This window comes from Panthera onca, chromosome A1 (genome assembly GCF_046562875.1).
Source record: "Panthera onca isolate mPanOnc1 chromosome A1, mPanOnc1 haplotype 2, whole genome shotgun sequence".
In the NCBI taxonomy this organism is placed as follows: domain Eukaryota; kingdom Metazoa; phylum Chordata; class Mammalia; order Carnivora; family Felidae; genus Panthera; species Panthera onca.
This window is the reverse complement of record NC_138339.1, coordinates 7,340,052-7,366,467: the sequence shown is the minus strand read 5'-3', so window position 1 is coordinate 7,366,467 and position 26,416 is coordinate 7,340,052. Positions and strand designations below refer to the sequence as shown.

The 26,416-nt window shown below is 45.4% G+C and overlaps 1 protein-coding gene across 8 annotated transcripts in view; it reads left to right on the top strand.

Annotated features, from left to right (window-relative positions):
• SEMA5A (semaphorin 5A) overlaps positions 1-26,416 on the top strand; it is a 477,392-nt gene that overhangs the window by 90,060 nt on the left and 360,916 nt on the right. For 7 of the 8 annotated variants that reach the window (XM_078444308.2, XM_078444311.2, XM_078444310.2 and 4 more), the window contains exon 2: positions 17,499-17,577. The exons of the other annotated variant lie outside the window; for it this stretch is intronic. The gene's annotated coding sequence lies outside the window, so the exon portion shown is untranslated. The remainder of the gene's footprint in view (positions 1-17,498; positions 17,578-26,416) is intronic. 8 annotated transcript variants of the gene reach the window in all.

Here is a 26,416-nt window from a genome sequence, read left to right as displayed (position 1 = left end):
GCCCCGCGTCGGGCTCTGTGCTGACAGCTCAGAGCCTAGAGTCTGCTTTGGAGCCCCTCTGTCCTTCCCCTGCTCGTACTGTTTCTCTCTGTCTCTCAAAAAAATGAATAAATGTTAAATAAAAAAAAAAGGGAGTCCCTTGTAGATTTACTCACATGGAGCAGTTCCGGATGGAGGACAAGTTCTGTGTCTTTTAAGTGACTTGGGAACTTCCGGGCCACAGCTTGCACTTCTGGGAATTGAACTCACAAGCAGCAGGTGTGAGCACAAACAGGGAGACCACTTCTTTTACAAAAGCCCTGAAATCGGTCCACAGTTGGGCTAATTTGCTAGGACTGGTTTAGACAAATGAAGGGGTAACAGTATTAAGACTCTAGAAGCTTTCAGTGTCCTAGGGGCTTAGAGGGGAACTCAGGACTGAGGAAGTTTTCATGGGGAGATAAAAGTCCAGTTTAGTCTCTTGGAGGAGCAGGGTCCTTGTGAGGATTCCTCTCTTTGATCCTGTTCTTTTTCAGGGAGGCTGTCCTCTGTTGTCATTTAAACACCTCAGTGAAGGGCGGTTTCCGAACGGTTTTCAAAATGATGTCTGGTGAGGTCTGGTGCTTCTTGAAGTTTTCCCAGCACTGGGTTTGCCCTCACTTTGAATCACAACGTTTATTTTTCGAAGCTTTAGTGGCCGGGCCCTTCCGTATTTGTTATTGCAGCTGGATCGGCTTAGACCTTCCTTCTCGCCCCCCGTCCTGTCCTTTTGTGGTTTGGGGTAAAGTCCAGCAGCTTTAGGACCAGGCTGGAGGGACGGGGCGGGGGGGGGGGGGGGGGGGGGCCAAGACCTGGGACACATGCGCTTTTTGTCAGCTCCCGAGGCTGCAGGTGTCCTCAGTTATGCTCCGCCGGCTCCCCAGAAATGTTCCTCTCTCCCCCTTTTCCTCTCTCCACCCCATGGGCTCCTTGAATTCCCCTGAAAGTCAGGGTTTTTGATTTTCTCCTTTTGTTATGTTTTGTTGTCTGCTTCCAATTACCCCTGTCCCTTTCCCCAGCCAAATCCTGCTTCTCACCTGCACCCGGAGCCTGACGCTCGCCTTTACAGAAGCAATTATTTGCAGCCAGTTGCAGAAGAGAGATTAAAGTTCCCAGAAAGGCAGGAGGGCCACGTGATGTGTACCTTCCTTCCCAGGCTGGGCGAGGGACAGAGCAGCTCTTTGTCAGGCTGGGTCGTAAGGCGCTCCAGTCCCGCTGAAAGATGAAGCCGGCGAGTGGAAATTCTGCAGGGAACCCAGAAAGATGTACTTTAATTAGAATTTATGCCCCAATCTAAGTCCTGTAACTGTTGGCTTCTGGGAAACAAAGAGCCGGCTCCCGCTGTAATTGGCAGACAGAGGCTTGTAAGCACCTTCTCTGCATAATCACCAGACTCTTTTGATCATGTCCTTCCTTAAGTGCTTTATGCGTTTCAGGCTCTCTAGATAATGTGGCCCCTGCTGACCTGCTCTCCCTTCCCAGAAGGGTCTTCTGTAAGTTTTAGTCAAATGCCGACCGTTTCTCTGCTTTTCAGTCCAAAATCTTAGCAGCGCTAAGCCCCCCTTTCGTGTTGCCACGGGATCTCTTTAAAGCTCCCAGTTAACTTATATACACACACATCCTTATTTTTAGCATCTAGTATTCCAAGAGATCAGGGAATTTTTAGAGCCAGATTTGGCTGAAAACCCAGATGGAATAGTCATCTGAAAAAAAAATTCTCACAATTTCTTATTACAGGATTGCTTGATCGCAGTTTGAAACCCTTTTCCTGTTCTGGCCTGTTCCCGTTGGCACCTCGCCGTCCCGTCTCGTCTTGATGCTTGCTCTAGAAATCAGCCAGCGGTACGCTAACCAACCAGGAAACCCCGTGAGAAGTGTGGTTAGTTTGCAGTATTCACAGCCTCGGGGCGTAGGCAAGAGAAAGCCCCGTCTGGTGCTAGTGGGATAAAAATGTTGGTGCCTGACTCATATCCATAACTCTCGGGTTTGGTTTATCGCTCTTCCAGACTATTCTGTTTGTCTTTGAGAATGCCTTCGTGGAGCTGGCCAACTTATCTTTGTGAGATCGTGATAGAAACTCCTCTGGTGGAACTTGGAAAACAGTATGCTTTATCAGTTTCTTTTCTTAGTCTGGAGACACATGTGAACCATTTCTGTCATTTTTTGCTCACTTTCTGTGATGACCGACCGTGTAGAGGTGGAAGGGGAGAGCCATGTTCCCATCACTTTTTCCTGACGAAAGAAGGAAAGTCGTTTAAAAGGAAGACAATTCCAGAAGGTGGTAGTTCTCGTTCCTAAGATTATAATGAAAGGGGAGAAGTTGCTAGTGAAGAGCCGGAAGGCCATCAGGACACAAGAAAGGAAGGGCTTTGGACCCTTTTCATCCTCGGGCATATATGGATTACACTGCACGTTTTGCTTTTGTTGTTAAAGATCCCAGCGTACTAAAAGGGACTCAGTTCGATTAAGACTTCCTGGACTGGAAAAGAACAGTATTCACTCTTCTGTACCAGTTTAACTTTCTCCTTTATGTGCTGTGCAGTGAGGACGCACTTTCCTCACATTTGACGGATGATGGATGGGAACATGTCAGAGGGGGCCACGTGTGACGTGTGCTGGGATTGGGAAGTCCAAGTTAATAGCCTCAGTTGTCGGGAATATATCGTCACAAGTGTAATGAGACACAATCAACCCTTTAGACTGTAATCATCCCTTAAATCTCCGGAGCAAGGATCATTATCTGCGGCAGAAGATGGGGATCTGGTTCATATTACATAGCGGGAGCTCTGAAGAGTCCTGCCATCCAAAGCCAGAGCCTTCATTCGGCAAGTGACCTTGGACACCAGCTTGTCATCCCTGATGGCCGATAATTGTCCAGATTTCGGTTTCTGAGGGGTCTAATTTTCACTCCAGAATGACTGCAGGAAGGTCTCTGCCCACGGTGGTGCCAGACAGCCAGGCACCAGGTTGCACGGCTCGCAGCTAGCGTGGTGAGTCATGTGCTCTGTGCTCCTCGGGAGCAAGACGGCAACATTTTGCTTTTCGGGAACGATCAGATAGCTCGTGTCTTTCAAGTTCCTGTTGCCTGGACCTAATCTCTCTCCACGAAGTGATCCGCGGTCCGTGCACACAATCCCACAGCCCACCTTTACTCCAGTCAGCTCCTGACATTCCCGGGTAGAGCTGGGGACACTGTGGTGGTGTTTTTGCTCGTGTCCTTCGTTTACAGTCCATCCTTCTCATTCATGGTGCTCTGCTCTGTAAGTTCATCGTGAACACTGAATCAGCCAAGACCGACCCGTCACTCCTAGGGGCCAATCAAGGTTAGGCTCCGATAACTTCTGGTCACATTGGCCCCATCAACCCGCCACTAAAGAACCTTGCTTTTTGTTTTTCGTTTTTTTTAAAGTTTGTTCATTTTGAAAGAGAAAGAGAGAGAGAGAAAATCCCAAGCAGGCTCCACACTGTCAGTGTGGAGCCCGACACGGGGCTGGAACCCACAAATCATGAGATCATGACCTGAGCTGAAACCAAGAGTTGGAGGCTTAACCAACTGAGCCACCCAGGCGCCCCTAAAGTACCTTGTTTTATGCGTGTTTCTGTTTAAAGACACCTAAGTTAATTCATTAGCTTTGAACTCACAGACAGCGGCACCACACATTTTGGGGTTACAAATAAATTTTAGCGGATGGGTGAATTCACAAAAATCGAATCTGTGACTAATGAAGAGAGGAGGAATTCTTTTTTTTTTTTTTCTTTCACAAATATCCGTTACCACAAGAAAGAAGTCACGTCTGGAGTTACCTGACTTCTTTTGTACTCTGAATCTTGCAGGTGCAAAAGTCGATCTTTAAGCTTGTGGTGATGAAGCAGGATTTTCTGCTGCCCTGTTTTTGGCGGTTGCAGCGAAAGTGATGGAAAATGCCACGGCCTCTGGAGCTGCTCTCAGGTTGTTCCTTCTTTCTGGGTGGTGAATTAGGTCCCTTTGGAAGCTTTCCTGCCTGTCCGTCTGGCATCATTATATCTAGACTTCAGCACTTCCTCGTTGAACAGGGAGGAGAGGAGTGATTTTGAAGCTTTTGTAAAAAATGGCACCTTGAATAACCAGCTGGGCGAGGCGAGAGGCACATCTACCCATCTGCCCAGCAAGGTGTGAACAGCACGTAACGTCGATGGTTAGCTTACAGTTTGACTTTTTACTTCCCGTTTTCTCTTTAAAGTTGCTTTAGGAGAGCATGGCTGGAAGCTGAAGGAGAGTTTCATGTGGTCGGGGGTCAAGGACGTGGCCTGATTCGAGGGAGCCCACCCACCATGACTTTGCTTCTAGCATCGTTGTCAAACCTCCTGCCGGCAACACTGCGCCGGCCTCCGGGCCCTGGTGGGGGCTGTTGGGCGCAGGGTCAGGAGGAGCTGGGGTGGCCCGCGTTCTGCTTGCGAGACTGTGTATGGTCAGGTGCGGGGCCACGCTGGCTGAGGTTCACAGCTGTTGCTCCCCAAGCTGCTGACTTCCGTTGGCCGGCCAAGGTCAGCTTAGGAATTCCTGCCGAGCGTCTGGTTCAAGGATGCGTGCGGCTCCTCGGCAGCCATGTGTCTGTCAAGGCAAGTTGGAAGTGAGGAGAAGGGGGCTCCCTCTGGTGATTTCAGCCACGACGAAGAGATCGGCTGAGCAGTGATGGTTTCCGTGACTGTCCTGCGGGAGGAAAGCTTACGTCCGTCCTTTCTGTAAGGGTTTGAAGCCCGATGGATTAGGTGTAGTGGGAAAACCATTAAGTGACTTGGATTTCCATCATGACTGTTATTTTCTTCCCCTTTACTGAGTGGTTCAGATAGAGCCATGGTCCCTACCTGCTGGTCAGCTGGATCCACCTTGGCTGTAAAGGTAAATTCTGGTCTGTCATCCTTGGCTGAGCGAAGAAAGATGGTCTGGAAGTTGGCACTTCCCAAGGTTCGCAGCAGAGGGAAGTCATGAAATCTGGGCCCTTCCTGACCCTCTCCTTTCTCAAAATCTTAGGGTGGTTATAACCGGTTTGTGTCCTTTTAGCTTCTGTGGAAAGACCTCCGTGTACCGTAGAATAAGAAAAGAGAAGAGACCTAATCTGAAGGGGGTGAGGGGGGGCCGGCCTATCAAGGAATGGCACTGATACCGTGCTATTTTATCAGATGATGGCTTGGTGTTTTCTTTTAGGAGGCATTGAGAAAAGCAGCTGTCACCAGAATCTCATGTCCTGTTTCTGATTTACAGCTCTTCTGTAATCTTTGGAAATGGCACACGACTTGAGAAATTGTCAGTAGATAATCAACAGCCAGCCATGCCCCTTCTTCCGAGGGCACGCTGAAACACGCGAGGGAGGAAATGGCCAACAGGACGAGACGTTTTGTTCCTAGTACAACAACAAGTCTTAAATCGCCTCCTCCCTCCCCCGTAATGCATTCAGCTTTCCATTCGCATGAGGGGTTTTGTTTATGGCTTAATTTCCCTGACGTCTACAGTGAGCGTGCACAGATAGGGCAGTCCCTGGTTGGGTAGTAATGTCTCTGATGCGACAAAGGAGGGTCTCAGCTGAGATGCTGGATGTCTGCTGGTCCGGGGGAGCGGACGTGGACGAGAGCCTGACTGGACAAGGGTGTCTTAGTCCAACCCTTGAGTCTATATAGTTTGAAACAAGAAAAAAACCCAAAGCAAGGGCAGGTCTGTGTGCAGCTGTCACTGGACTTTATTTTCTGCATAATTGTCTTGTCTTCTAGGCTAGAGTTACAGAATCTTGACTCAGAGCTCTGGATTCAGGTGTTCGGCTCACTACTCTCACGGAGTAGCATCACCTCCATAGGCGTAAAAAGTGGTAAATCAGAATTATAACCATAAACTAACAGTCAAAAGATGTAATGTTGAGATTAAAACGGGCATTTGGGAGTCAAGCATAACGTGCTCCCAAGAACGCATTGATTATCTGGTGCTTAGTTACCTAAAACGCTTTTAAGTTTTTAATTGGTGAATTACATCATCACTTCGTGTTCATTCTGGCCAGAGCACATACACGTTTTCTGTAGCCACGTGTGATGTAGGCAGCTGGATGGTGAGGAGGGAGCCCCTTTAAATTTTTTTCTTCTCGGCAGCTGCCTGGGGGGAAGGGACACAGGAGTGGGTGGGGAGGGGTGAGGCAGTCAGCCAAGGGTCAGGAGCTTTCAAGACGCTGCACTTGTGAAGGTGCCCGAAGCCCCTGATTATAGAGAGCAGAAGCCCAGGATGCAAGACTGGAGTTTGTCAAATCGGTGACTACAGAATTGCGACAGAGGAAACACTCAGTTTAACTGAACATCATTCATTCAAAAATGGGAGTGACTTTTACTTAGTGATTCTCCTGGTATTTATGAAAAATGGATTTACTCAGGGAATTGCCTGAGAATCACGAAGGTGATGTTTATATTACCGGGACAAGTCTTTTCCTGGGTGCTCACTGGTGGCCACTGGGTTGGCCTTGCTCTCCTGCTGTGACTGTTCACTGGAGCAGCCGTCTGTCCGTGGGGACACCTGTGAGCATGGGGAGAGCCTCTCGGGGTGGAAGAGGCTTCCCCCAGGGAGCCTGTGAAGGATCTTTGTGTATGCCGGCTGGCTTAATAAAGCCAGAAGAGGGGAGACGTCGGCCGGTTTGCACAGCAGAGCCTGTAATAGACTTGGGTTTTACAAGAGTACGGACGGGGGCCCAGAACCTGTGAGAAAAGCATCTGAAAGCTGCTTCTGAGACTTGAAAACCTTCTAAAGAGACACGAAAAAAAGAAGTTTATTTTCAGCGAAGATGGGATCGAGGCAAGCCGGGTGTCTCTGGGCCAGGAAGTGGGATTTTGACTCCTCAAGACTTCCTGTCCTGCACAGCCCCCATCCACGCACTCCTCCCCGGGCACCTGCTGAGTGCCTGGAGTGCCCTAGACCTGGGTGGGGAGGAGGCAGCATCTCGGTTCTGTCCGGGTTTAGCTTGCTCTGGGCGATATTGATGGAATGGTGACGTCAAACAGGAAGGCTATCTCTAGAAGCTGACTTTAGGTCATCCCCCTGGTCTGTTAACATTTACACACACCCTGAAGTAAAAAGAGGGAAACGTCATCAGATGGCCTTCTGGAACGTGCTCATTGATGTGGGCCTGGCCACGGGGATTCGAAGTTGAATAGTTGAGTAGGACATAATGGCTGCCCCTGACACGGGGAGGCCAGCAGGTAGACAACAGAGGGTGATAGGAGGTAACCAGAGGCAAGTCTGGGTGTCCCGTTCACAAAGCAGAGGCAGTCACATCACACGGGGACACCGAGGACACATGTAGATTTCAGGGGGCCAGCAGGGATGCGGGAACAACTCTGGCTTGAGTGATGAGGGGAAACCAATCAGATTCAATCCGACGGGCAAGAAATACAGAGTTCTGGATTCAGATCAGCTCCATACAAATCGCAAGGAGGGCAGTTACTGCCCCCAGCAGCTTGTCAAATTGAAAGAACTAAACAAACCAACACCAGTGGTCAGTTTCAGGCCGTTCTTTGAACAGAGGAGGGGGTTGTTTTCCTGACGGTTTAGGAAGAGGAAACACAAACCCAGCCCCACCGTGGGGGGCAGGACGGACACTCTCAGGCCTGGTCCCGTGCACCTCGCCTGCGTTGGCACATTTTCTGGCAGAGCGCGTCCGTGGAAAATGATAAGACATCGTTCTGTGTAAAACGTGGTTCGCGTTCCAAAATGGTCTTGCCTCCCTTCCAGTTGCTTCCATGGAATGGGCTTTTATCGAATGGGGTGGTGAGGGATTAACTGCGGCTCCTTTCATAATCCGTAAGCTCAGAAACTTCCCAGGATTATTCAGCACCGCAGCTCCAGGTTTGATACCGTAGTAAGTCGCTCAACAAGGATCTGGAGACGGATGCAGGGAATGAGGGGCCACCGTTAAGTCAGCCTCCGAGGCTGAGCACTGTAAGGGCGTGTTTGCAAAGAGAGCGAAAGAAGCTTCTTGCCTCTTAGAGAGGAGGCAGGCTTACACGTCAGGACGCGCCTGGCCTCCTGGTACCATTTAGTGGGTCCGATCTGTTCAGATTGTGTCCTTGATGGAGCTGCAGGATGGGCAGGGCACTTCATGACTAATCTAAGGCAGCTGACATAGTTGTTTTTAAACATAAGGGGAGCTGGGCTCGTCTTCATGGGGAGGACGTTTCAGTACTGTTTGTGCTGAAGTGGACAACATGACTCATTGCCAAATGTGAAAAAAAGAAGATCTTTTTATTCCCCCGCATGTGTAAACCCTCTAAACACAACAGTGTTCAGAGGAAGGTAAGGCACCATCTGGTTCGCTGCGTAGTAGCCTATTTCTTATTTTTGTCACTAATTTATACTGAGAGGATGACACATAGAACAGGATGAAATTTTTAGTTACGCAACACGCCCAAGGATTGTTAAGCCCTCTGTTGTCTCAGAAACATGAAAGACACCCGTAGGTGGGATGAGTCCCATCCCTGAGCACCTTGGCCGATGCAAAACGGGCCATGTTTTCCTTGTGCAGGCTCGGTGGGCACTTTTGACAATGGAAGACCCAACAGGTAATTGGGACTAAGTTCAGCAGGATTTAGAAGTCTTGTATTCTTCGTGTCTTTGGAGGGACGAAGGTGTTGAAGTGACTCAGAGTATTTGCTGGGTTGAAACCAGAAAACAACACCGTTGTCTGACTTCCAAGTCCAAACACAATGTGCTTGGCCTGGATCACCCTGTGCCATGTAGAACAGCAGCCCTGGGCTCAAGGTACATATAATACATGAAGTCGTGGAAAACCGAGAACTGATACAGACCAACGTGCATGTTGGATTGCCTTGCGTTGGTTTGTAGTGATCTTTTTTTTTTTTTAAGTTTATTTATTTATTATGGGAGAGAGAGAGAAGAGAGACAGAGAATCCCAAGCAGGCTCCGCACTGTCAGTGCAGAGCCCTACGTGGGGCTTGATCCCATGAAACCATGAGATCATGACCCGAGCTGAAACCAACTGATGTTCAACCACCTGAGCCACCCAGGCACCCCATGTAGTAATCTGATTGCCCTTCCTGAACTGAAGGAGAACATCTTTTCATTGCTCTCTACTGAGTTGGAGAGAGAGTGTCTTTTATGGCTAGAAGTTTCCAAAATCCTGCCATCTGTTCTTATTTTTTAGGAAAATATTTTTCTGAGTGATTTAACCCATTACCACTTCACTAACCGTTCTTTGTGAATTCTGTGGTCAGCCATCTTTCCAGGGATATACAGCCCTCATTTCTCCATGCTTTTCCCGCAGGCCTTTGACTACGTTCAGCTTTGTGCTGGGAAGGTTTTAGCGTCAGTTAGTCGTGGGCTTAATCTGGGGCAGACATTTCCCTCTTCCTATGGAGCGACCGAAGGGCTGATCTAAGAACCCAAGCCCTTCCTGTCTGCTTTAATAGAAGTTAAGTAACAATAGTAGCTAAATACTTTTTTTAAAGTTAAATTTTGATCTAAGAATTAAATCTTGAGTTTAGATTTAGAGTCGAATCTTGGCTGGCTTTTGTGCGGGCAAGCTACTGTTTACAGAGTAGGTCTTACTGAGTACGTTGTTCTGAATAAGTAGGAATTGAGAGACCACATTTTTCAAAAAGCCTCGGACACCCCTTCTCCTTCTGGGTAGCGAGATTTTCGTCTACAAAGGATGGATCAATTTAGCTGTCAAAATGAAAGCTGAGAGGCCAATTGCCCATGCAAATTATCCACTTGTGCAAGCCCTTCAAAATTGCCTGCATGAAAAGCGAGCCTGCCCTTTGGAAATTTGGCACATGGTGGCGGAAAGAAGAAAGTAGTCACTCTTCAGAGATGGTGGTGTCCTTAGAGAGCCGATTTTAGAAATTGCTCATTTCGAGCGGTTCCTTAGTTTTTGGCAACTTATTTGCTTTAATATAAGAAGTCGTTTCTGCCCCCTCTCTTTCTCTCCCTCTGTTCCCATGTGTCTTGGCGGCTCAGAATACATCTCATCATCTGATGTGGGAGTTAGGGAATAGGAGGTGTTTTGCTCGAGCTTTACTCCAGCCCCTGAGGCGCGATCTGTCTCTTCCAGGGTCAGCAGCTCCTACCAGCTTTCAGTACTCAGCCAAGGATGACTGTGCACAAAGACCAAATGAAAGACAATTGGGTTGCTCTCTTCCCAGATGCTAAGATTAGTCAACGCTTTGAGAAATGAAATCCCAGCTTCTGCCGTCCGTTTTCTGCAGGCCTCAGCTGTGTTTAATGTTTGCAGGCCACCACATTTCACAGTGACTGTCACCTGTCTGATGGAGGGAGCCGTCTCGGTGGGTCTGGGTGTGAAAGCTCCAAATGGAAGTGTTTTCTCTTTGTCTTTGGGCTCAACTTTCGGAAGTGCCTGCTCCTCTGTTTGGTAAGGTAGGATTTTCCTCTGCTGGTCGGAGAGCAAGGTGACTGCATCATGAAGTGACCCAGATGTGAGGCCCGGTGTCCCCATGGGACGATGCACTGTCCATGGAGCCCCAGCCATGGCTGGGGCTGCTCTCCAGGTGTTCCTAAATGTTGGCCCTAAGACAGCCAGGGGTTTATAAAAGGGAAATTGTGACATCTGGCACTGGTCTTTTAATTTTTTTTTTTAATGTTTATTTATTTTTAAGAGAGAGAGAAAGAGGAGGATGGATAAAGAGAAAGAGAGAGAGATACAGAATCCAAAGCATGCTCTAGGCTCTGAGCTGTCAGCACACAGCCTGACGCAGGGCCCAAACTCATGAACCTTGAGATCATGACCCGAACCGAAGTCAGAAGCTTAACCGAATGAGCCACCCAGGTGCCCCCGGGCACTTGTCTTTTAAAAATGCTCATGTATGGCAACCAAGGTGTCAATACATTATATTTATAAAAAAAAGGATGATAAAATTGAGACTGGAACATTAAATGACTTGCCCAAGATTATAAAAAAAAAATGCTCCTGAGATAACCCTCAAAGTGATTCTTTAGTAGCCGGTATGGATCAATATGCGGCATTATTTGTACAGAAAATAATCACCTGGTGACTAAAGAGATCATGTCTGATTCGGGAAAAGTCCCTCCAAAGGGTGAATTCCTGGAGCCCCAGAACCCTTCCGCGTGACTCTGTCTTGATGCCTGTCATTCTTCCGCACATCCTGTGCTCAGCTGTGATGTAGGAGAATGTCTGGTTGGCCATATATACCGATAAGGAAAGGAAGGCAAAACCGTTCCCTTTTTGGGTAAAGTGTTACTGTATAGTTACAGCTTTCAACACCTGATTTAAGTGTTTTTTTTCCCCCTCTCTGTACATTGTTTGTGTCGCACACTTACGTGTAAGATCTCTGGCTTTCAAAAGCCACGGCTGTTTGCCCTGGTGCCGTGCTAATGAAAACACTGCTTAATTCAGATGCTGTTGGCAATTGCAGAATTTGGCTGGGGGACCGCACAGATTCTATCCGCTGGCCAGTGCATGCAAGCCTGTGGCCGAAGGAACACCTTTCAAAAAAGGGGAAAATCCTGGGGCGCCCGGGGGGCTCAGTCGGTTAAGCATCTAGCTTCGGCTCAGGTCATGATCTTGTGGCTCGTGAGTTCGAGCCCTGTGTTGGGCTCTGTGCTGACAGCTCAGAGCCTGAAGCCTGCTTCAGATTCTGTGTCTCCCTCTCTCTCTCTCTCCTGCTCCCCCTGTCTCTGTCTTACAGAAATAAATTAAAAACATTAAAAAAAATAAAAATAAGAGAAAAATCCTGAGTTGGGACACTTTTTAATGCTGCTCTCAGCATTTACAAATCGTAATGGCAAACAACGTTCAAAGTTTAGGTGGTGATAGTCAACTGACCAGCAGACCTATTTTTAAAAGAAAGCAAAACAACTAACTTTAAATATTTGAGCCCTGGGGCGCCTGGGTGGCTCAGTGGGTTAAGTGGCTGACTTCGGCTCAGGTCATGATCTCACGGTCCGTGAGTTCGAGCCCCGTGTCAGGCTCTGTGCGGACAGCTCAGAGCCTGGATGCTGTTTCGGATTCTGTGTCTCCCTCTCTGTGACCCTCCCCCGTTCATGCTCTGTCTTTCTCTGTCTCAAAAATAAATAAACGTTAAAAAAAAAATTTAAAAAAAAATAAAAATTTGAGCCCTGACCTTGTCTTGAATGTAAAGCAGTCAACAGTCTTACATTTGGGGAGATCGAAATGAACCCGCTCCACTGGCCAGACCCTAACACCAGCTGGCATCAGCCTGGAGCCCAAGGATGGGGGCTGTCCCTGAGACACACTTGGGATGGGACTGGACAGGCCACCACTGTCCCCACATACCTTCTTCATCACCTCCTGCTGTAAGGGCCTTTGCTTTTCCTCTTCCCAAGGGTTTCCTGAATGCTCGAAGTTTTGCTTAGGAATCTAGTGGGTGCAGCTGGGAGCAGAGGTCCGTCCTCCTCCCTCCTGCCAGGGGCCAGGCTGCCTGCAGTGGCTTATGTCCTTCAGTGTCTGCACCTTGTCAGAGCGGCCGGGTGTCTGTCGGCTGCCTCTTGTGTGTTCATCCCCCACCCCTCTCCTTTTCCTATGTGTCCTTCCTTCCCCTGTCCCCTGTCTCCTGTCCCCACTCTCTGCCAAGTTTGCCTCAATTCCTTTCTCTGTTCCTGCCTCCGGTACCTCCTCTTCTTTCCTGAATGGCTGGGGCTTTCTGACAAAACCCTCAGCCTGCAGGAGCCTGACTTCGCTTCGGGCAGCATTTTTCTTTACCCATTAAATGTCCACTGATGATTTCTCCGAGCACTGGCCAACGGGGCACGTGTATTTGAGGCGAACAGTGGAGATGGTCAGAGGTGACTTCGTGCAGGAACAGCAAAGTTAGGGACAGTGTCAGAAAGGGGCACCGTGTGCACAGAGAGAGTCCTTGATTCCCTCCTGCCCCCATCCCCGTCCGCCTGTGGATTCCCCAGTGTTCTTCCCAATGAAACCAGTGGCATTGGACCAGTGAGCAAACAACAGTAATATCCTTTACTTAATCTGTATTTTAATTCATCGATTCACAGATTCTCATTGATGGCGTTACCGTCTTACATTCAAAGACATTCATTTCTCATTTGCCACACAGTTTCTAGACTGTCTCTACACAAGTAATATTTTGTGAAAATGGTCTGTGATTTATAATTGTGTGGGTTTTTTTTTAAGTTAGTATTTTACCACGTGGAATTCTCAGCGACGGCTGCTTTCCCCTCTTCTTGTGTGTCCCTCCACGGAGCTGCCGTATTGATCTTCCTAATTACTCTCCTTCTGGTTCTTCACTGAGCTTTCGGTGACGCCCTTCCTTTGGCTGAAATCTTATCTTTTTCTCATGATGACGTTCCCTAACTGGCTTCATTTCGACTCTGTGAGTTCCTTGGAGTGGTTCCTTCAAGTCTCCCTCCCAACTCGGCCATGCTTGGGAGTGGCCTTGCACACAGGCCTGCTGATGCTCTCCCTTCCTGCCCTTCCGCCTTGGGTCCCACTTGGAACCCATTCTCCTGCTGGCTTTCTTGTTTTCCTCCACAAATCTGAGGACAGGACGGCTTTCTGTCCGTGGTCCTCACAGCTCTAGTCCTGTGTCTCCACCTTAGCTGACTTGCTTTGTTCCCCCGACCCCGTTCAGTCAGCACTGTTGCAAACTCCCATCTGCTGGCCCCATGGTTGGAGTTTCCATCCACACCCCCTGCCCCATTGGTGGTACTAGACATTGGCACTTCAACCCAGCATGGCTCTGGCCATATGGTTCTTTGTTCCGTATGAGGATGCTTGGGGATCCCTGTCTCATCTACTGCCTGCTTCACCTGTAATGCACCCCCCACTCCAACTACTTCATCATCTCCTTGAATATCCCTTATTTCCCAGATCACATATCTCTTCTTCCAGGAAGCTGTCCTTGCTCTTCTGCCTGGAAGCAACTTCCTGTCCTCCAGTTTCAGAGTGTCAGGGCATCATGTGGCAAGGATGAGCTCCCGAGTGCGTAATTGGTTCTTGCTTTGTCTTTTTACCACCTAAAAAAACCCCCAATTAAATCGGGTCTTGGGAGTTGTTACCATACATTAACTACCATGGGGCTGTGCTGTACATGGAAGTTAACTAATTGACTGAATACAAGATGTTCCTTAGTTGAGCCCTATGGCCACTGGGAAAATTCTAGCAAGTTGGGAACCCCTGGTCCAACAGTTTATGGGTTTCCTGAGTACCCAGTGGGCTTTCTTTCCATGACTCCATTAAATATCTTTATGATGCCAGGTGGTCTCATCCATTTTCATTTTAGGTCTTGTGATTTTACTGTTAAATTGAGCCTTTAAGACTGGCCTGAAATTTTCATTTCTCTCATGTATCTGTAGAAGAAAGGCCACCGCTCAGCTGACCTTTGGTTTCTAGAAGAATGTTTAAATCTACATTTTTCCTCATTCTGATTAGGTCGGGCTGGGGAGGTTGCATATTTTTGCAGAAAGCCGTGTGCTGATGGGCACTTAGTGAGTTATAATTGATGTTTAAGTTTTATTTATGCATTTCAGTGGAGAGAGCGTTTTAAGAGCCTGTGAAGGTGGCTACAGGGTGCAACTTCTAGGAGGGGTTTGTTGTTTGTGAATCACCACGGGCTGCTGCACGGGTAGTTCTTGCACAAGTGTGTGACGCGGTGGTGTTTCTGGAGTGAGGCTGAGAACTCTGATGCAGAGGACTCAGGACGCCGTTTTGACTGAAGTTGATCTTAAGCTAAAAGAGAAAAGAATAAGAATAACATGGAATTGAGTCAAATGGGGACATTTATATTTTAATAAAACATAAGCCGTTTCTTGTTTAATGGGCAGTTAAAGATCCACTTTAAAATATTCCGACCTCTAGCCCGAGGCAAACCCTCTGGGGCATCGTCTTTTCTTTACCTTTTGATTTTCTTTGCAGTTTTCTAGAAAATATGTCAGTGATTTCCGGTTTATACATCGGTTAATTTATGACCTTCCTGGGAGAGGGACACCTGGCTGGCTCAGTCCAAGGAGCACGCGCCTCTTGATCTCAGGGTTGTGAGTTCGAGCCCCACGTTAGCTGTGGAGCCTACTTTAGCCACTGAGCCATCGTCCGTGACTTTAACTTAGGTCTTTGCAAACTCACACTACCTCGTTTCCGTGGCTTCTCCGGAGCCCACACTCCTCGGCACGTGTGGGTGCCGTGCTGAATGTGGTGTATGCCTTTAGAGGGAGAAGCAGTGACCCAGGCAAGGGTTCACCTTCCAGAGTAGAAGGTCCTCATGCTGTTCACCTGACCGGCAGGCACCAAGGTGGGAAATGTCATTTTCACTATTGACGGAAACATGGGCATAGGAAGACCCTTTCAGGGCGTGTGCCCCCAAATCCTGCTGCGAGAACTGGTTTCCAGTTTAAGCCGCAGATTCCAAAGGGAGGTGTGTTTACACCAAGCCCTGTGAACTCGGTGGAGGGTTTTGCCACTTGAGTGTTGCCTTTTCACAAGGAAGGGACTGGATTTTGAAGCCAGAAAGTTGGAGCTGGAGTCTCCGGCCGTCCATGCTGTGGCTGTCCCTGCCTGGATTGAGCAGGGACGTCCTCTCCCTGCACTGTTTATCTGGTGGCGTCGATTCTGAATTCTTACGGTGTCCTTTTTGGCCTTCGTGTCTTTTGCCACTTAAGAGGCTGGCCATCCTCCGCAGGCGTGGCCCTTGGATGTCCTAGCTGAGGGACCACATCAGCTAATTTGTGATCTCACTGAGGGAGGATAGGAGAACTCAGCCTCCAGACCTAATTACCAGCCCTGTTGCAAGTTTAATTCTGACACACGCGGGTCTATAGAAATTGCCAGGAATTCCTGGCATTAATGGGTGGCTGTGTCCAACCCTGTCACTTAAATCTTGATTAAGACGTAAACAAAGAAACATTGGTGCTCATTTTAAAGCAGATTTTAGGGCGCCGGAGGAGAGGTTGGTGTATTGAAACATGCCATTTTATAAAGAAGTTCCAACTAACGTGTCTGTTGCCACACCCAAAGGAGATGTTATTGGGGTGGGAGAAAGGAATTGGCCAGTCCTAGGAATTTTTCCTGGGCTGAGCATGCCTTCTCACCTTGGGGAGAGCTCCCTTACTCTTTTGGCCTCAAGGATTCGCATCTGTACCTCCTCTTTTCCAAAGGATGATGTCATGGGCTTTCAAGCACTCAGCCGGGACCACACTGGGCTTGGCTGTGCTGCAGTGTGGGAGCGCACCTGTGCTGTGCGCGCATTTCTGGGCAATTCTGAATGTGTCGCCTAGGATGTGCCCCCTTTGCTTCCTGTGAGCGAACCGAAAGCACCTCATGGAGGCAAGGAGCCTCATGGAGAGACAGTGTCACTTAGCCACCGGCTACCCTCTGGCCTCTGAACCTCAGGACTTCCAAAAGGCTGATTTCACCAGATATAAAATTTTACAAACTTCCAGATGCTGTAATTCATTTGATTTTCTGCAGGCAGATGGTCTTTAGGTAATTACTGAAGTAGACAGTGTGGGAATCGTTGCATAGAGGAATAGCCAGAATGTTCCAGAATGTTCCAGGAAGTTCTTGCCTTTTCTCATAATTATTCTCAGCTGCTACCCAAGGGTATGTATTGGGATAGGCAACATCAGTGTGTTCCAGGCTTATGGCAGCCAGGAGCTGACGAGCTGGGAGAGTAGAAAGAAACCACATGAACTAGGACAACAGAGTAAGCGTGGGGCCATGAGGGGCAGTATTTGAAGTAACAGGCATCCTTTGGTACAAACGGACATATTTCTTTATGAATCAGAAATTGAAAGTAACCTATTTCTTCGACTTCTGGCATACATTGTTCTAGGGAGGCTAGTGTCTTGCATTAGTCTGTCACATCGTAGTTCAAGTTTTTAGGATTTTAATATGAAACCGAGGAGCTTGGGTAGAGATTACTTGGTCGAATGAGATTACTGGATTTTATGGTTTACAGTTCTTTTCCTTATAAAGTCTCACATTGTGCGTCATATATATTAACATGTAAATAAAAATAGAAGCTCAGATTTTTGGTATAGTTTATTCTATACCTTCTGCCTTTATCTCTTATTTTTCAAATGCATTACTTAAGTACAATATAGTCTCCAAAATGGGATGAAAGAGCCACCGTAAAGTGGGTAAATTCACACAACCAATCTGAATCTGATGTTCACAATGCTTAACGTAATTCACACGGGTTTGAAATGATGGTCCTTTTGGTCGTTTCATGGGACTTGTTTGCATATGTTGACCGCATTTGAATTTTTATTTCTAATTTTCTGAAGAGAGAGACCCATTGGTGCGTGGGATATTAGACTAGGATCATGGTGTTGTGATTTCCAAGCTGTCCTGGGTCGCTTTGCTTTCAGTCTTCACTGCTAAAGCAGCTTGCGCTGGTTGTGCAAGGCGTTGATGGAACTTTCTAGAATTGGTAAACAGTGACCACAGCCTCCTGTAACATGGACTTATAGGATCTATTTTTTTTTCTCTTCTTTTTTGCAGTGCTGGTGTGTGAGTGCAGGTGCTGTGGATCCCTAGTGTGATACATGATCGAGGAAACGCTCCCCCCCTTCCCTCCTTGGTAAGTCAGACACCTCAATGGGAAACGAGGAAACCGATGGTTGTATAGATGGAGAGTGTGATAGCTTATGACGTGGCAACACTTGCCTCTGCTGTTAAAAATGGCAGTGAACGAGCAGGCTTTCAGAAAGGAACCGAGACATGGAGAGGTTAAGTAATCTGCTCAAGATTTCACAGGTAGTCAGAGGTAGAGATGGAATTGGAGCCCATGTTCTTTTTTTTTTTTTCTTTTTAAAAAATGTTTATTTATTTATTTTTGAGAGAGAGAGAGAGAGACAGAGAGAGAGAGAGAGAAGGCGGGGCAGAGAGAGAGAGAGAGAGAGAGGGAGAGAGAGAATCCCAAGCAGGCCCTGTGCTGTCAGTGCAGAACCCAACATGACTTGAACCCACAAACCATGAGATCATGACCTGAGCTGAAGTTAGAGGCTTAACCAAATGAGCCACCCAGGCGCCGCTGAACCCATGTTCTTAACCCTAACAGAGTACTGCCTCACAGAACTAGCAATGCCTTCTGAGAATAAGGCAGACACGCTTTTTAATTTTTTCCCTTACTAGAAATACTCCTGTCCTTAAGGAGAAGGCCACAATCATAAAAAAAAAAAAAAAGAAAAGCTCACAATAAGTATTAAGAAGTTTGTTTTTCAAACAGCAATCTAAATCAGGAGAGGGAAAACTTTTTCTTAAAAGGGTGGCGTAGTGAATATTTTAGGATTTGCGGACGAGACGTAAATGAGCAAATGTGGCTGTGTGGCTATGTTCTAGTAAAACCTTATTTACAAAGACCACTGAGCTGGATTTGGCCCTCAGGCTGTAGCTTCCTGAGCCCTGATCTGCACACTTACAATGCTCAAAGACCTCACACCACTGGGGAGAACGAGTGTGTTTCAGTGGCCAGTAGGTATGAGTTCTTTAACAGAATTTAGCTTGGATGCTCAGATTTAGTAAGTGACTTTTAATGACGTCTACTGTAACTGCAAAACCTACCCCTTAGAGTAAGTGCATTTAGTGTCCAGTGCTCCACCCAAGTGTATTAATGTGATTCCAGCCCCTAGACGACAGCTTTGCTCAAAGGAGGCTTGACAAACGTTGTTCCTTCAGTGTATTTTGTTAGTCTAGAACGTATAGCTCTTTTACGAAATAGGTTCAGATAGCATTTCCTCTCTTGGTGTCTGTACTGTTTCTCAATGTGACATTTTTATTTTGTACCCTTAAACATACTCTTGCTTATACTTATTAGGGCAAACATGCAATGATTTTCGGCTGTCTGATAATTGTGTTGCTCAAAAGTGCTCCGGTACCAAATCTTTCTCTTTTATTATGAGCAAAACCAGATGTTAGTAAGAGTCAAGTTTGAACAAAGTTGACATAGTTAAATCGCGGGGTAACATGGCGATCTCCTTTGCCACACGCATCACACGAGATGGTTCTGTGTTTTGTGTACCTAACTTTTTCTTACAGAAGGATACTTCTGACACCTGAAGGCCTATCTGACGATTGGACTGGTTATCATCAAAAAACATGGGCAAGGGAGAACCAAATAGTTTAATAGCAATAATATAAAAAGGTACATTTAGATTATAATAACAGAAAGCTATATAATGGTGCCTTATTAACTGGAAAAAATCAGGTTGCAAAATAATATATTTAATAAAATTCCATTCCTCTTACACACACACACACACACACAATCTGTGCACATAAATACATGTGTGTTATAGAGTCTACTAGAACATGTATCAATATGTATCAAACTCTAAATGGATTATCTCTAGGTTTGAGGATGCTTGCCTTTTTTTGAGTCACACATTCACTCTCAAAATTATTCAGGAGTATTATACTTTCACAATCTAAAAAAATAAAGAATGAAAAAGAAAGGAAGAAGTGAATGCTCATCATAAAAATTATGTAAAAAGGGGGGCGTCTGGGCGGCTCTTCAGTGTCCGACTTTGGCTCAGGTCATGATCTCACACTTTGTGGGTTTGAGCCTCGCTTTGGGCTCTGTGCTGACAGCTCGGAGCCTGGAGCCTGCTTCGGTTTATGTGTCTCCCTCTCTCTCTGTTCCTTTTCCACTTGCGCTCTGTCTCTCTCTCAAAAATAAATACACATTAAAAAAAAGAAATTATGTAAAAGAAAGGGAAATTTTCACCCATAATGACTTTGACAAAGACAAACACCGTTGTCGTTTCATGCAGTCTTTATATATATACTATAAAAGTTTTTATATTTATTTTTGAGAGAGAGAGAGACAGAGTGAGCACGACAGGGGGAGGGGCAGAGAGAGAGGGAGATACAGAATCTGAAGCAGGCTCCAGGATCTGAGCTGTCAGCCCAGAGCCCGACATGGGACTCTACTGCGAGATCATGAACTGAGCTGAAGTCAGATGCTTAACCAACTGAGCCATCCAGGCGCCCCAGTATGTTTTTGATAAAGAATGTACAGAGTTGAAATAACAGTAAACATAAAATTTTTCATGATTGCTTTTTCACTTGTTATACACTTTTCCTATCATATGCATATGATGATGTATCATTATTACCAAAAATTGTTAATAAATCTCATTTTAATGCATTATAATATTCTATCATGTAAAGACACTGTAATGCAATTTACTGCTTCTTTTCTTGCTGGACATATATATTACTTTAGGTTAATAAACCCACGGACAGTGCCGAGACAATCATGCCAAGGGGGGGGTAGTACACACTCATACACCCGGATTCTAACCCTGCTTTCCAGCTGCGTGTAGCTCACACTATGAGCTACGTTGTGAAGACGAGACGTTGGGCACATAAAGTATATGCTTCATGAATAATAGTAGCCACTCTTGTCAAGCTTTCTTTTAACTCCAGGTTCAATCATTCATTAGGTCAGAATAGCTGCTGTTGGCTGTTTCAAAACCAAGCAGTTTTAATAAGATCGCCAATTGGCTTTGCAAAGTGTTGTAGATATTAATACTTCCCCAGTAATATGTGAGAGAGTTTGTTTTGCTAAAACCTCTCTATCACTGAGCGTCATCATCAATTTTTTTGTGTCGATTCGATAGTATTCCTTTCTTTTTCTATGATTCATTATTTACTGATTATGTTATTTGGCTGATTATTTTTTAATTGTGTGATAATTAGCCATTACTTTGAGAAAGAAGGAGAGAGGGAACATACATATGTGAGAGAACTGTTTGTCTTTATGCTTGTTTAGCTATTGAAATTCAGCCCTTTTCTTATAGATTTTAACAGAATTTGTTTTTAAGAATATTAACTCTTTGTCATTAGTTTTTTTCCACTTCATTAGCTTGTTGACTTTATCGTTTTAAATTTAAAGAAGTTTATTTCAGTATTGTCAAATATATATATTTTTTCATAATGACACCATCCAGTGCTTAGGGATTTAGTAAGGTTTTTCCTTTCCTTTCTCATGCTGTTACTACAAATATTCATCCCTGGAATTCATAGAACAGTCAGTTATTTAAAAATAGATCCTGCACTTTGTAATTTATCTCATAGTTATAGCCTGCCTTTCTTTTTCTTCACTGACAAAAATCAACCTCCAATTTTACTCTAATGAAAATGTTCAATTAAAATCTTTGTATGAATGAGGGGGTCTCAGCTGTACATTGCTTCATCCTGCAAATAGAAATCAGGTTTACAGTCAGACGTCTGAAATACTTTCTTTTATTAATCCTCTTTTGGTTAGGGAAAGGTTTAGTTTTGCATTTTGAGATGTTATACAGCCTTTACCTATATTTTTAATAACTCCGTATCAGTACTTTTTATGTAATAGAACTTAACGCATTAGGCTGGATATGATTAAGACATCATCACAGTGCTTTTCCTCTTGTTTCTTGTTTGTGCCTAACTTCTGGGGTTTGCATTAAATGTTGTGTGTTTTGAGTGCAAGACAGACAGCGCTGGTCGAATCACGTACGTATTGGATGGTGTCCTCACTTGTTGAGTTTAGAGCACTCACCTAAAATATTAACTTAATTGTGAATTCCATGTGCCTGCAACAGTGGTTTCATGGTTTGTATGTTCCAGAAGATAGAGGATTAGCTAGGTTTCTCTTTTTGTGATGGAGACTAACCTGGCTTTGGACAGATCCAAAGACGGATCCAGAGACAACTCAGGTCTCTAGCTTTCCTTTTCCTGGTGTTCTAGATTTCTTGGCTGTAAAATAAGGAAAGTGAAAGGACAGCCTTTGAGAGTGGGAACAGGCAGTGAGACACTGGACTGAGTTCTAGGAGAGAAAAAGACTGAATAGGAAAACAAACGTGCTCACTGAGCTGCTCTCAGTGTTTCAGTTGGGGCCATCATGCTGACTGGGATTTTATTTTGTGTTATTTGTGGTGCATTTCTATGCACCTACACAGGTGCATCACTTGCTTAGACCTGCTGAGTGGTTGTATTTTAGGAGAGAGATTAAGCCTGTCATTCTTAATAATATCAGAAATATTAAAGCTGTGGACTCCATTCCTTATTATTTCTGTCCTGTTGCCTTGTCAGCCTGATGGAGAAATCTCCAGGAGGTGATGTGGAGAGGCTTGTGCAGGTCTGATTTGCTTGGTCACATGCAGTGTCCCAAGTTCACTGATGGGTCAATTGTCTGCCTCCACTCTCCACATTAGAATGCGTCAGAATGCCCATTATGGTGCAGGGGAAACCTTGCTTTCTCTCTCGTATGGGATTTTGGCCTTTTTCCTGGTTTGTGTAGGTGAGTTCCTGCCAAGTATGTTTTGTTCTGGTTTTATGACCACTATAAATATTTGTGAATCACAGATGTGTGGTCAAGTTCAGGATCCATTTTTTTCCCTTTGCTTCGTGTTTGAGGCAGGATGGGGATGGCCTGCGTGTGCTGTTCATTCTCACACACCCAGTAGAGGGGCAGATGTGTGTGGGGTTAATTGCTTGGATTTGAAGATTTACATGTGCATGTAAGGATACTGCCCCCTTGATTAAACTGTGCGTAAGATCTTTTTTGGCGGAACTTTCCTAAGGGTCTAAATATGACCCTGTGTTTGGATTTTTAAATTTCATGGGACTTGGGGTTTTCCTGCGTTGCAGCCTCCAGATCAGCGTACTGGAGAGGCTTCTATAGCTTCGGGGCTGCAAACCTAATCAGTTCATGTTTTATCCACCGGAGCTTTTCATGTGGTTTTCATGTGTGTTTGTGTCTTTTTTAGCCTTCCAGGCCACAAAGGGATCAGAGTCATTTTGCTTCATTTGCTTTTGCTTAAAGTTTGGACAGTACCCATTATTGGTTAAACCGAAGCAGCAAAAGCAAAGGTTGGAAAGATGGTCAGGAGATTCTGGGAAGTAAATACCACTGTATTTTTATATGACAGGATCTAAGAATAGTCATCCAATTTTATATTTCCAGCATTCACAAATTAGGTGGGTACAGCTAAGTTTTTATCAAGCTTAGAAAAATTATTTTTTTTTTTTGTGGGACATGACTGCTTTGCTCATAGCTCAGAGGCTCCTTTTGAGAAATGCTCCTCCTTCCTCCATAGAAAGCCACCTCCTGCCTGAAAGAAAGGTACCTTCTCAAGCTGGCCAACCACCTGTCTCACCTGGTGGCCACCCTGACTTAATTCTAGTTGAGGCCATGCCCCCAGCTGGGGCGCCAGTACCCCATTCCTTCTCTCCCACTCCAGGATAACACTTAAATTATTCTTCCCTTTCTTTCCGGCATCATAAGTGTTTATTTTCCCCTTTCTGCTGGATCTTTCCAGTAAGAATGGGCACATCTACAACCTTAAAAAAAAATGACCCGTGACCTTAATTTCTCCTCAGCTACAACCCACGTCTCTTTTCTTTTTTCTTTTTTCTTTTCTTTTCTTTTCTTTTCTCTTCTTTTTTTTCTTTCTTTTCTTTTCTTTTCTTTTCTTTTTTCTTTTCTTTTTTTTCCTTTCTTTTTTTTTCCTTTCTTTTCTTTTCTTTTCTCTTTTCTCTTTTCTTTTCTTTTCTTTTCTTTTCTTTCCTCTTGTCTTTTTTCTCTCTCCTTTTCCTTTTCCTTTCTTTGTTTTAACAGAAAAACCCTTAAAAGCACTTGCCTGTATTTCTTGTCCTTAATTCCTGTGTTTGCAGTTCCTCTTGAACCCACGTTGACTGCTCAGTCTTCCATCACTACTGCCTCTTCAGGTCACCAGTTACAGCCATGTTGCTGACCCTAAGAGTCAAGACTTGCACAGCATCACACTTGGCAGTCAGCCAGTCAGCTGCATTCCCTCCCACCTCCTTGAAGCATTTTGCTCATCTGGTTTCCGGGTACCATGTTTCTCTGGTGAGATCCCTAAACATGTCTGGCCATTTCCTCTTTCCTCCACTCTCATCCCCTTGCCCTCCAACCACAGGAGTCCTGGGCTCAGTGCTTTGGCCTCACCTCTTTCTCACCATCCTTCCCGTTTGCATAATTTCTGCCCTCCCCTGCCCTCCCCCCAGTGTAAGCTCCATGAGGGCAGAGATATTTGCTTATTTAAAAAAAAATTTTAACGTTTATTTTTTGAGAGACAGAGCATGAGCTGGGGAGGGGACAGAGAGAGAGGGGGTCAGATTCTGAAGCAGGCTTCAGGCTCTGAGCTGTCAGCACAGAGCCCGATGCAGGGCTCGGACTCACGGACCGCGAGATCGTGACCTGAGCCGAAGTTGGATGCTTAACCGACTGAGCCACCCAGGCACCCCTGATTTTTGCTTATTTTGATCACTGGTCCATCTCCAGGCATGGAGAAAAGCCCCGGAAGTAAAAACCTGTCAATAATTATTTGTTGAATGGATGGATTTGTAGAGGTGAGGATGGGTGATGGGTGGATAGATGGATAGATCTCTTGGGATTTTCCAAACTGGGTGAGAAAAACTCTCTTTTTAATTTGGGCACAGACGTGGAAGTCTATGAGCTTGTCTGCACAACGAAGGGATGGGATTATTTCCCCTCTACTTCCAAATAGAGTTTGCTATGTTTGGTATAATTTTCCCAGTATCATCAGTTGGATCAATATTTGCGAGTTCACTATTTCTCAGTTCACCTGTTACCTCTCTAGAACCTCTGTTGCCTCTCCACGATCAAATGAATTAGGTTGCACTTCCTCTGTGTCCGTGCACTTTTGGGCATGTCCCCACAATGGCAGTTTAAAGTCGGATTCACTGTGTTATTTTTGTATATGTATAGTCTTCTCTCCAGACTGTGAAGCTGATTGTGTTTATTGGCTTGATTGTGTTTATCTTCCCGGTAGTTAACACTGTGGCACGCAATAACCGCTCGTTACATATGTGGTATTTAATGAAGTGATTTTAGACTGAATTTTTTTGTAAAACATAACTTAACTCTAATGGTCCTTAAGAGTGCAATAAAAATGTGCTACATTGAAGATGTTTTGTTTCATGAATTTACAATAATTAAATAATTAGATTTGCTGAAGCCATTCTAGCCTGTCCCAAAATTGTCCAGCCTGAATAGTCTGGTCTACTGCCTTCGGAGTAGTCTTTGCCATCTTCCAATATAGGTGAACATTATTCATACTGTATCCTTCTCCAAAGTCTCCTTCTCCCTAATGGCTGTCTATAACGTGTGAAGATGTCGTAAAAAGAAGGTGACTGTAGTTAAATAGCACCGAGACCAGTGGCTCCCCACCCCCGCGTGGTAGGATCGGATGTCAGTTCCTTCCTGGCATTTACATTTCTTAAACTCAGCATTTGGGCCTCCTGTCAGTATCACAGAGAATTTCATCAGTATCATCTTCAAGGAGTACATATTCTTAAATGTAAAAATAGCACAGCATGGCATGACTGGAAGGTCATGGAGCTGAGCCAAGCTTAGAACCCTGAAGTCGTGTTTCCTGTAAATTAGTTATCGAAATGTGCATGTTCAAAAAACAACATTGATGTGTCTTTTATGGAGCCCCTGCCATGCTGGGAGCACAAATCTGTGTTAGCTGAATGTATGTATGTGTGTATATATAATTGTATTTATAGATAGATGTAGATAAAGCCATAGATCTAGAAAGATGTACGTAGACAGAGGTAAGTGTATGGACATAGAGGTATAGATATAGACGGGCATAGATACAGATATAGACACGGATATATACATGTAGATGTATAGGTATATAGGTTTATAGATATAGATGTAGACAGAGATCACACTATTATTACGATTTACAAAGGCCACTAAGTCACGGTTGCAATCCATGAAATAAATGTCTAAAACAGAGTGCTGTAGCCTAACCTTATGGCTTAGTTATGAATTTTTGGTAAAGTAATTGAGAGCTACTGAAGTATCCACCAAATAGAGGAAAACCATGGCTACTCAGCTTCTTTTGAATAAATGATCTTTCACTAATTCGGTTCTACAAGCACATGTGGATGTGGGCGCACACGTGTACACACACACACACACAGACACACACACACACACATTTTTCACCGGACAGTGTGGACAGTCACCGACCTTTTTTTTTATCAGCCATCCCTGAACATGCTGCCATTGTGTTTACAGCCGGGAGCATCAGATAGGATGTATCCACAGGCCAGGCATACAGTAGGCGCCAAACAAGAAGGAACGAGTGAAGCTTGTGAATGACCACATACTTCCTTGATTAGTGCTCATTCTAAAGTATCTTCAGTGAACCGCGCATCAGTGTCTTATATATATTCTAGCTTTGACTCTGTATTTATTTTGAAAGAGAGAGAGAGAGAATGAGAATGAGACAGGGAAGGACAGAGAGAGAGAGGGAGAGAGAGAATCCCAAGCAGGCTCCTGCTCTCAGCATGGAGCCTGATGTGGGACTTGAACCCATGAACCATGATATCATGACCTGAGCTGAAACCAAGCGTCGAACGCTTAGCTGGCT